Source organism: Blennius ocellaris (genome assembly GCF_963422515.1).
Source record: "Blennius ocellaris genome assembly, chromosome: 10".
Taxonomy (NCBI): Eukaryota; Metazoa; Chordata; class Actinopteri; order Blenniiformes; family Blenniidae; genus Blennius; species Blennius ocellaris.
The window spans coordinates 196,806-208,791 of NC_137659.1; the positions used below are offsets into that span (position 1 = coordinate 196,806).

Sequence of the window (11,986 nt, forward strand, 5' to 3'; positions counted from 1 at the left end):
GTTTAAATACGTGAAGTTAAAAAAATAAGAGTTTAATTTCTTTGGGATGGTGGAGGATTTTCAAAGTTTTTTAAAAATACTCAAAACTTAAAAATGAAGAAAATCGGAGGGATTCAGTTGGTTTTTTCAGAGTAAAAGTTGACGATACGGGTTTTGACCTCGACGCACCGAAGTCAGTTTGTGTTTGGATGAAATACTAGAACCAAACCTTCAAAATAAAGTGAATCCTGAAGACCAGAAAGTATTTTCTGGATTTTGATTGAAGATTTAAAGTAAAAGTCTTCAATGTTGGACTCTATTAAGAGTAAATTTACTGGAACGTCGGTTCGTCTGGAAGGAAATTGAAATGAACGCTGGAAAACCCGACTTTCACGACGTTCTAATTTCAAACCGGTTCCGAGGTTTTGATGGAATCTGGATCCGATTTGGACTCTAACCTTTTTTTTTTTTTTTTTTCAACAAGGTTTAAATGTTTCGACTCTTATGTTGAAAATCAGTTTGTTTGAAATGTTGGACAGAAACCCGGTTTGTGGTGAAAAGAGACGACGACTCTGGGCTTTGAAGTGACGACGACTCGGGGCTTTGAAGTTCGTCATTTGTCCCGGTCGGTTCCTCCTCCAGTTCTGGAGCTTCAGCCTGGTAATTCCCACCTCGGGGCCGTTTTGTTTTCCGAGTTCTGGAGCTTCAGCCTGGTAATTCCCACGTCGGGGCCGTTCGTTTCCCACCGAGTGTCGCTGCCGCTGCGGAACGAGACGTTGGATCGGACGACGACAGCGGCGGGATCAAAGCGAAAAGGCACGACTGGAATCTTGTTCTGTTATTCCAGAGCGACTTCCTGTCTCGTCCAGAGCGACTTCCTGTCTCGTCCAGAGCGACTTCCTGTCTGGAGCCGTTTGATCTCGATAAACTGCTTTCAACTCAGAATCGTGCCAATTCAGCAGTTTTAGTCCAAACGGAGAGTCGAGTGGCGCCTCCAGCTGAAACCTCACTTCCTGTCTTCATTTCAACATGGGACTTTTACTCTGGAGGGACACTACAGTGAGACTCCTGACTGGGCTGGATGGACACTACAGTGAGACTCCTCACTACAGTGAGACTCCTGGAAAACCCCTGAACTTCCCTGAACTGTGAATGTGTGCATGTGTGGACAAGTCGAAGTTCCACTTCCTGTCCGGGACCTTCAGACTCGCCGCCGCCAAAGGGACGTCTCATTTTGGCGGGGATGTCTCGTTTTGGCGGGAAGCGCCGCTGCTCGTCTCCACGGCGCCACCGGCTGTTTGTGTTTGTTCCTCCTCCGGTTCTGATTCGATTTTTTTGTTTTTGTTTATTTGTTTGTTTGTTTTTTCTCTCCAGAATAACGATGAATGCACAGAAACTGACTGGAACAAGACTCTTTATCAACTCACTGTGGTTTAACTCATTAACACTCCTTACATGCTACGTGCTAACGGCTAACAGCTGTGGACAATCGACGGCTCCGGTGTCGGGGTCGGACTGACGACTTTGCCTAACGACACCTTTAACAGATGTGGGACGAGGCTGCGATCAAGAGGGCTTCTTTTGTTTTTCTTTCTTTTTCGGGGTCTTTTCTTCCACGGAGACTGGAATCAAGCGAAAACGTCGGCTATAGATAATTTAAGTTACTCTTGTGTCATGATGTAAAACTGTCTAATTTGGAGAAAAAAAATGTAGCTTACTGAAAAATAAAGATTTAGGCACTGTTGAAGAGCCTCCGTCTCCTTTATTCACTTATTTTTAATAGGAGATTCGACCCGTTTTGATCAATAAAGCAGAAACTCTATGAGCCTTCGTGATGCGTTCAGGAGCTTCTTTTTATGTGGGAAATTCCTAAAAAAAAAAATAATCAAAAAGTCACGTGAAAGAAAGTTAATTAAAAATATAGATAATTTCAGAAATAAAGAGAAATACTTTTGAGCAGATAAGTAACTGAAATGTAAAAATTCTGCAAATACAGTTGTAAATTTTTTTCAAAAGGTTTGTTAAACTTCATCACCAACATCAAAGCAACTTTTAAATCAAGTATTCACTCTTTTATAGTAATACTATAATATATAAGTCAACTTTATTTCTCTCGTGTCAAATTACAACTGGACTCGAGCCGGAGCAGGAACCTGCAGCACCACCAGGTGGCAGCGTCGCCTCGTTTAAACGATCTGCTGCGGCACAACATCTGAAAAATGCAAAGTCAGATTTCAAAGTGATCAATGACACAGCAGATCAGTGAGATCAAAGCAGATTCTAAATTTGTCCCACAAAGGAGGGAAATTTGAACCAATAATGGCAAATAAATGGAATAATAGTAACAAAAAGTAGCATTAAAAGTATGTAAAAATATAAAACTAGACATTTATGTGACATTAACTGATAAGAGTTCAAAGTTCATTGTGTGAATTGTCCCTGTAATCAGATTACAAATACAAGAACAAAAGGGCTCATATAGAAGTTGAAAACAATATTTATTGAAATTTAGCCTCTTTTTGTTGGTAAAGATTTTTTTCCCCACAAAAACTTAATTTGTGTTTTTCCAGAATTTAAAAAAGAAAAATCTGCTTTAATAAAATTCAAGTCATTTTGTGTTTTGTTTTTTTTAATGCGCCTTACTGTGTTTTTTCTTTGTCTTATTACACATTTTCTGATGAAAGCGGATTAATTTCCTTGTAACGGTTTTAAAGATGAGTTTATTTGCGTGTGGCGCCCCCTGCCGGCTCCTTTCAAGTCTGTCAAAATAAGTTTTTATGGTTTTCACCTTCAAAATGTTCAAAAGAAAAAGATTCTGTGTTATTTTCTGTTTTTAAGAGACAATTTAAACTTGTAAAGTTCCAAAATAACACAGCAAAACAAACCGGAAGCTCACACCCTGCACCTTCACAATAAAAGACAGGCAGCCGTTTGAAGATCTTTAATTTTGAGAAGCCCTTTTTTTTTAATAGATTCTTTAAAACTTCTTGTATAAAATAGAAGAATGATAAAATGAAAACATGGTATTTAACAAAGTAAAACCAAGATTTGAAGTAAAAACCGTAAAATGAAATAACTAGATTCCAGAATAACATCGTGGGAAAGTAAGATCAAGACAAATGATTAGAATAAAAACATCAGTTGTGAAAAACGAATAAATGAAGATTAGCGACGATCAAAGAAACAAACATTATTTAATTTGGCTCATTAATTGAGTTTATTAGATTAATTTAGATTACAGATATTCCTTTGATGATCTCACGTCAGGTAAACTCCAGGAAGCAAAATAACTAATAATGTTTATTAAAATAACATAAATGTAGATACACTAACAGAGGAATCCTGTTGAAGTTAAAAAAATTAACAAATAAAATATAAACACAATTTTGGATCACGGCTACACAGTATGAAGTTTTTTATATATTAAAAAAAAAACAGTGTAACATTTAGAAATAATTCATATAAAATCAGTAGGAGACCTTCAGAATAAAGCAGAAGACAGAACGTGTTTGACAGTAAGAGATTAGTCGCAGTAGAAATTGATCGTTTCACATAAAAGTACTAAAAGTGATTCGAGAAGAAAATAAACTGAATTTAAAAAATCAGAAATTAAATCAATAAGGTTTAGTTTTTTTTTTCAGCGTCTGGAAACAAGAAAGTCGCCATGTTCTTGTTTTAACTTACTTATTTTAAACTACTTGATGGTTTTTTTTTACAAATGTTTTATCTTCCACATGATCTCTGAATCTGAACTTGTACTTGTTTATATTTATTAGTTTTCCACAACGTTCTGTTGTTCCCGACACCGTAAAAGTATTTGATGTTCTTCTAGCGACAAACTTACAACACAGATGATTAAATCTTTAATAATGAGCCGAACATCCGGGGCTTTCCTGGAGGTTCGAGACGTTTTGATGCGATTCTATCGTTTGTTGCTCTTTTCTTTATTGTCTTTTCTCGGAGACGCGCACCGGAAGCGGTTCCGTCACGTTCGCGCGCGCTTGACGCACCGCGGCGCGCTGAGCGTCGCTCACACACACACACTCACACACACTCACACACACACACACTTTGGATATTGGTGGATTTGTCCGGGAGCAGCGGGACCGACCGCCCGGGAGAGAAGCTCCGGGACCGAGGAGGAGGCGGCGCGGCGGCGGCGGGATGGCGCACCGGGAGCCGGGGCCGCTTCCCGCGGAGCTCCGGGCCAAACTGGCCGAGCTGGAGCTCGAGCTGTCCGAGGGTGAGTCCGCGTGTTCCCCCCCCCACGACCTCCCGAGCTGCCGCGGCCCGGGCACGAGCACGAGCACGAGCACGAGCCAAAGGAGCCTCTTCACGCACGCGCGGGGATTTTTTGTTGTTGTTGCTGCTGTTATTGTTGTTGTTGTTGTTGTTGTTGTTGTTGTTGCGTGTTTAGGACGTTTCGTCAGTTTGTGAGAAGAAGAAGGATTTGAAAGGATCCAGATATCGATCATCGCGGGTTGATCGATCGGTTCGATCGGTTTCTGCTCGCGATCGAATCTTTTGTCCTTTTGATGTCGTTTTCAACTGAGTTTTACTGTGAAAATCCGCTGGGAACAAATGAAGAATCTTTTTTTTTTTTTTTTTTTCCCAGCAGTTTCATCAGAAAAAAAAAAAAAAAGAAAAAAAGTGCTGCAGATCGTTTTTCTTCACTTTTTCATGACGATCGATCGAAAAATCGATCAACTTGAACTTCAGATCAGTTCAGGAAACTTTTCACTGTGTGTGTGTGTGTGTGTGTGTATGTGTGTGTGTGTGTGTGTGTGTGTGTGTGTGTGTGTGTGTGTGTGTGTGTGTGTGTGTGTGTGTGTGTGTGTGTGTGTGTGTGTGTGTGTGTGTGTGTGTGTGTTAATCTCCTCCATCTCTTCCTCCAGTAGATTTTTCCCAGTTGGATGTTCCGGATTCTGAGTTAAAGTGGGAATTCCCAGTTCAGATAAACGACGATTTCCCGACTCGTCAGTCGGAAACTAAACGAGTCGTCGTTTCCACGCCGACTCGTTTTCTGCCCCACGTCGTTTTCTGGGTGTCGTGAATGAATCCGTCCTCCGCTGCTCTTCTTCTCCTCTTTCTGGTGACGTCTCCTTCTTTTGCTTTTCAACATCTGTTCTTCATTTGACGTCAGCAGGAACTTTGTTTTCCTCTTTTCTCTCTTTTCTGCCGTTTTTTCTGTTTGAGGAGGAAAAGAAGAGCTGAGAGGAGGAAGAGAGGAGGAAGAGAGGAGGGAGAGGAGGAGGAAGAGAGGAAGAAGAAGGGAGGAGGAAGAAGGTGGAGGAGGAAGAAGATAGGAAGAAGAGGAGAGGAAGAAGATAGGAGGAGGAAGAGAGGAGAAAGAGAGGAGGAAGAAGAAGGGAGGAGGAAGAAGGTGGAGGTGGAAGAGAGGAGGAAGAGAGGAGGAGGAAGAGAGGAGGAGGAAGACGAGAGGAGGAGGAAGAAGATAGGAAGAAGAGGAGAGGAAGAAGAGAGGAGGAGGAAGAAGATAGGAAGAAGAGGAGAGGAAGAAGAGAGGAGGAGGAAGAGAGGAGAAAGAGAGGAGGAAGAAGAAGGGAGGAGGAAGAAGGTGGAGGTGGAAGAGAGGAGGAAGAGAGGAGGAGGAAGACGAGAGGAGGAGGAAGAAGATAGGAAGAAGAGGAGAGGAAGAAGAGAGGAGGAGGAAGTGAGGAGGAGGAGGAAGAAGAGAGGAGGAAGAAGAGAGGAAGAAGAAGAGAGGAAGAAGAGAGGAGGAGGAAGAGAGGAGAAGGAAGAGAGGAAGAAGGAGAGAGGAGGTGGAAGAAGAAGAAGAGAGAAGGGGGAAGAGAGGAGGAGGAAGAGAGGAAGAAGAGTGAAGGAGGAAGAGAGGAGGAAGTGAGGAGGAGGAAGAGAGGAGGAGGAAGAAGAAGAAGAGAGAAGGAGGAAGAGAGGAGGACGTGAGGAGTAGGAAGAGAGGAAGAAGAAGAGAGGAAGAAGAGAGAAGGAGGAAGAGAGGAGGAAGAAGAGAGGAGCAGGAAGAAGAAGAAGAGAGAAGGAGGAAGAGAGGAGGAAGAAGAGAGGAGCAGGAAGAAGAAGAAGAGAGGAGGAAGAAGAGAGGAGGAGGAAGAAGAGATGAGGAAGGTGGAGGTGGTCAGGCTGACGAGTCGAAGCTCCGCCTCCAGATTTAACGGGATTGATGTCACATGACCTCATGAGCTCTGTGTGTGTGTGTGTATGTGTGTGTGTGTGTGTGTGTGTGTGTGTGTGTGTGTGTGTGTGTGTGTGTGTGTGTGTGTGTGTGTGTGTGTGTGTGTGTGTGTGTGTGTGTGTGTGTCAGATTACATCATTAAGCTGCTCGGCCACTTTCAACCTCTGTTTCCTCCTGGTAGCTGACGGGAGGTGGAGGTCTTGAGGTGGAGGTGGAGGTGGAGGTCTTGAGGTGAGGGTGGAGGTGGAGGGGTGGAGGTGGAGGTGAGGGTGGAGGTGGAGGTTCGTGTTGACACAGGCCCCTCTGACCTTTGACCTCCAACCACTCAGCAGGGTGATGACATCACTGGGCGATGACATCACTGCATCATGTGACACATCAGAGGGTCGGAGGTTCAAACGAAACATTGTGTCGTCGGTTTGACGTCGGTCGGAGTGAAACTGACGGCCGCGTGACGAAGACGAGTCAGGCTCTTCCTCACCTTTGACCTTTGATCTTTGACCTTTGACCTTTGACCCCACCCACCACTCTCAGGATTTAAAGGGGCCGTCCTCAGATTAGAGACAGATCATCCCTGAACGTCTCATGCAGTTCGAGTGAAAAGTCAATTAACCGACAATAATCAACATAAATAATCAACTTTTCTTCTCACACTCTATCAGGTTCTCGTCTCTCATACGTCGAATCGTTTCCTACAAAATGTTTCCGATCTTTGTCTCGACGATCCAATAAAAACCAGAACAAGTTTGTCGTCCAGTGAAAATATGACTCGTTTTATTGTCGTCATTTAACGTGAGACGCTGCAGCTCGTCGCTTCTTCTTCTTCTACTTCTTCTTCTCCTTCTTGTTCTTCTTCTTCTTCTTCTTCTTCTTCTTCTTCTTCCTGTCCAGGAGTCGTCCTGAAAACAACGCCGCTCTGCTTCAGACGATAACGAGGCTCCAGCTCGCTTTGCTTTTTACCTGCTAGACAAAACAGCCTGCGGTGTGTGTGTGTGTGTGTGTGTGTGTGTGTGTGTGTGTGTGTGTGTGTGTGTGTGTGTGTGTGTGTGTGTGTGTGTGTGTGTGTGTGTGTGTGTGTGTGTGTGTGTGTGTGTGTGTGTGTCTGTGTGTGTCTGTGTGTGAGAGAGAGCACAGGTATGCACACACACACAGGTGTTTGGTCTCTTATCAGCCTGATGTTTGCAGTGCAGAAGGAAAAGCAAATACCTTGAGGGAATACCGTATTTCCCAGAGTAGAAGTCAAGAGAATACCGTATTTCCCAGACTAGAAGTCAAGAGAACACCGTATTTCCTTGACTAGAAGTCAAGAGAATACCGTAGTTCCTGTACGAGAAGTCAAGACAATACCATATTTCCCAGACTAGAAGTCAAGAGAATGCTGCATACTCTGGACAGGAAGTCAAGAGAATACCAAATATCCTGGACTAGAAGTCAAGAGAATACCGTATTTCCCAGACTAGAAGTCAAGAGAATACCGTATTTCCCAGACTAGAAGTCAAGAGAATACCGTATTTCCCAGACTAGAAGTCAAGAGAATACCGTATTTCCCAGACTAGAAGTCAAGAGAATACCGTATTTCCCAGACTAGAAGTCAAGAGAACACCGTATTTCCTTGACTAGAAGTCAAGAGAATACCGTAGTTCCTGTACGAGAAGTCAAGACAATACCGTATTTCCCAGACTAGAAGTCAAGAGAATACTGCATACTCTGGACAGGAAGTCAAGAGAATACCAAATATCCTGGACTAGAAGTCAAGAGAATACCGTATTTCCTAGACTAGAAGTCGCAGCTGGAATCTCAGTAAATGTGAGATGAAACATGGAAAACATTTGTTATTCCAGAACCTTCTGTGGATTTGTTCCTCAGCTTTTAGCCCGCCAGCGTTTCCTTCACCGCCATCACAGTTTCTGTTATTCTGCTGAACTCTCTATTTTCATATTTTATCATTCTTAGTTTGTTTTTGTTTTTTGTTTTTTTTTCTGGGACTGTGGCGTCACTCTGCAGTCAGACAGTGACCTCTAGTGGTCCTTGATGGTTTCTACAGGCGTATTATTATATATTTGTCATTTCTAAATGCGAGTCACATTTTAATCGTTTCAAAATTCAACAGTCAGACAGTCAGTGAAGAAAGATTCAGGTATGCACACACACACACACACACACACACACACACACACACACACACACACACACACACACACACACACACACACACACACACACATAGGAGGTGTTTGTATAAATCCAGGATGTACGAGCAGAGATGAAGAGGATGAAGCAGCTGGGTGTCGTGCTACACTTCCTGTCCAGGCAGGAAGTACTCTCTCTCTCTCTCTCTCTCTCTCTCTCTCTCTTTCTCTCTCTCTCCTCTTCCCTTCCCTTCCTGGATTGTTGAAATACTTCAAAGATCTTAAACATTTATAACTTTCACACTTCTTTACCTCCGTCTCCTCTTATTTTTCTTCACGATGTCTGAATCAGATCCGGTGATCCGGTGATCCGGTGATCCGGTCCTGATTTCTGAGCAGACGGTCTCGCAGTCTTTGGACCAGCGCCGGTTTCCGGCCGTTGTGGCGCCGCCCTGCTGTCGTGTTGCTGAGCAGGATTTATTAAAAGCCTCTGGTTGTTTGGTCGGAGGTGAAACATGTTTCACGTTGAGCCGAACGTTTTTAAAATGTTGTTTTACCGACATGTTGGACACGTTTCCCGCAGTAGAAGTACGGCGGGTCCCTGTGCCGCCGCCTCCCATGATGCTTTGCTCTCAGCTGCAGGCTCCGTATGTCCGTCCGTCTGTTTCCCCTCTGCGGGGGCAAAAAGCCAAAAACGACAGGGTGGCTAACACGTAACCATGGAGACCGTGAGGCCAGTTCTGGAGGAGGGGGGGCCGTCGCTGCAGCGCCCCCTACAGCCTGACAGAGAGAGAGAGAAAGAGAGAGAGAGAGACAGAGAGAGAGAGAGAGAGAGAGAGAGGCTCCGCCTGATTGGCCGAGGCAGCGGAGAGCAACAGTGGGGGAGGGGCAACAGTGAGTGGGCGTGGTTTTTTAAGTTGTGGCGCGGTGGAAGTCCGGTGGAGGACTTTACCATCTCATCTGAAGTCCAGCTTCCTGTCTGATGAGCGTCTCGGACGTTTCCGCGGAAACGGACGTCGCTTTCAAAACGTGGACAAGAATGTCTTGTTTTGTGAACGACAGAATGTGAAACATCAAACAAGATCAAACAAGATCAAACAAACATATCGTCTTTCATCAACTGGTTCCTGATGTCTGGTTCTGCTGCTGAGAAGAACAAACACTGGAACAATGACACGACACTCTACTACACTCTACTACTCTGTACTACACTGTACTACACTCTACTACACTGTACTACACTGTACGACACTGTACTACTCTCTACTACACTCTACTACACTCTACTACACTCTACTACATTCTACTACACTGTACTACTCTCTACTACACTCTACTACATTCTACTACTCTGTACTACACTGTACTACACTCTACTACACTGTACTACACTGTACTACACTCTACTACACTGTACTACACTGTACGACACTGTACTACTCTCTACTACACTCTACTACATTCTACTACATTCTACTACATTCTACTACACTCTACTACTCTCTACTACACTCTACTACATTCTACTACACTCTACTACTCTCTACTACACTGTACTACACTGTACGACACTGTACTACTCTCTACTACACTCTACTACATTCTACTACACTCTACTACTCTCTACTACACTCTACTACACTGTACGACACTGTACGACACTGTACTACTCTCTACTACACTCTACTACATTCTACTACACTCTACTACATTCTACTACACTGCACTACACTGTACGACACTGTACTACTCTCTACTACACTCTACTACATTCTACTACACTGTACTACACTGTACGACACTGTACTACTCTCTACTACACTCTACTACATTCTACTACTCTCTACTACACTCTACTACACTGTACTACACTGTACGACACTGTACTACTCTCTACTACACTCTACTACATTCTACTACACTTTACTACATTCTACTACACTCTACTACTCTCTACTACACTCTACTACATTCTACTACACTCTACTACTCTCTACTACTCTCTACTACACTCTACTACTCTCTACTACACTCTACTACATTCTACTACACTCTACTACACTCTACTACATTCTACTACACTCTACTACTCTCTACTACGCTCTACTACACTGTACTACATTCTACTACACTCTACTACACTGTACTACATTCTACTACACTCTACTACATTCTACTACACTCTACTACTCTCTACTACACTCTACTACATTCTACTACATTCTACTACACTCTACTACTCTCTACTACTCTCTACTACTCTCTACTACGCTCTACTACACTGTACTACATTCTACTACACTCTACTACTCTCTACTACGCTCTACTACACTGTACTACATTCTACTACACTGTACTACATTCTACTACTCTCTACTACTCTCTACTACTCTCTACTACTCTCTACTACTCTCTACTACGCTCTACTACACTGTACTACATTCTACTACTCTCTACTACACTCTACTACTCTCTACTACGCTCTACTACACTGTACTACATTCTACTACACTCTACTACATTCTACTACACTCTACTACACTCTACTACTCTCTACTACACTCTACTACATTCTACTACACTCTACTACACTCTACTACATTCTACTACACTCTACTACACTCTACTACATTCTACTACACTCTACTACACTCTACTACTCTCTACTACACTCTACTACATTCTACTACACTCTACTACACTCTACTACATTCTACTACACTCTACTACACTCTACTACATTCTACTACACTCTACTACTCTCTACTACACTCTACTACATTCTACTACATTCTACTACACTCTACTACTCTCTACTACTCTCTACTACTCTCTACTACGCTCTACTACACTGTACTACATTCTACTACACTCTACTACTCTCTACTACGCTCTACTACACTGTACTACATTACACTCTACTACTCTCTACTACGCTCTACTACACTGTACTACATTCTACTACACTGTACTACATTCTACTACTCTCTACTACTCTCTACTACTCTCTACTACTCTCTACTACTCTCTACTACGCTCTACTACACTGTACTACATTCTACTACTCTCTACTACACTCTACTACTCTCTACTACGCTCTACTACACTGTACTACATTCTACTACACTCTACTACATTCTACTACACTCTACTACACTCTACTACTCTCTACTACACTCTACTACATTCTACTACACTCTACTACACTCTACTACATTCTACTACGCTCTACTACACTCTACTACTCTCTACTACACTCTACTACATTCTACTACATTCTACTACACTCTACTACACTCTACTACATTCTACTACACTCTACTACACTCTACTACTCTCTACTACTCTCTACTACGCTCTACTACACTGTACTACATTCTACTACACTGTACTACATTCTACTACACTGTACTACATTCTACTACACTCTACTACACTCTACTACTCTCTACTACACTCTACTACACTCTACTACTCTCTACTACACTCTACTACACTCTACTACTCTCTACTACACTCTACTACACTCTACTACTCTCTACTACACTCTACTACATTCTACTACATTCTACTACACTCTACTACACTCTACTACTTTCTACTACACTCTACTACATTCTACTACACTCTACTACTCTCTACTACTCTCTACTACGCTCTACTACACTGTACTACATTCTACTACACTGTACTACATTCTACT

At 42.8% G+C, this 11,986-nt stretch overlaps 1 pseudogene across 1 annotated transcript in view; it reads left to right on the forward strand.

Moving 5' to 3' along the window:
- The first annotated feature begins 4,034 nt into the window (after positions 1–4,034).
- Positions 4,035–11,986, forward strand: part of LOC308135361 (disco-interacting protein 2 homolog C-like) — a 58,655-nt pseudogene continuing 50,703 nt past the window's right edge. The window contains exon 1 of the transcript XR_013937249.1: positions 4,035–4,222. The product of XR_013937249.1 is annotated as a disco-interacting protein 2 homolog C-like (transcript). The remainder of the gene's footprint in view (positions 4,223–11,986) is intronic.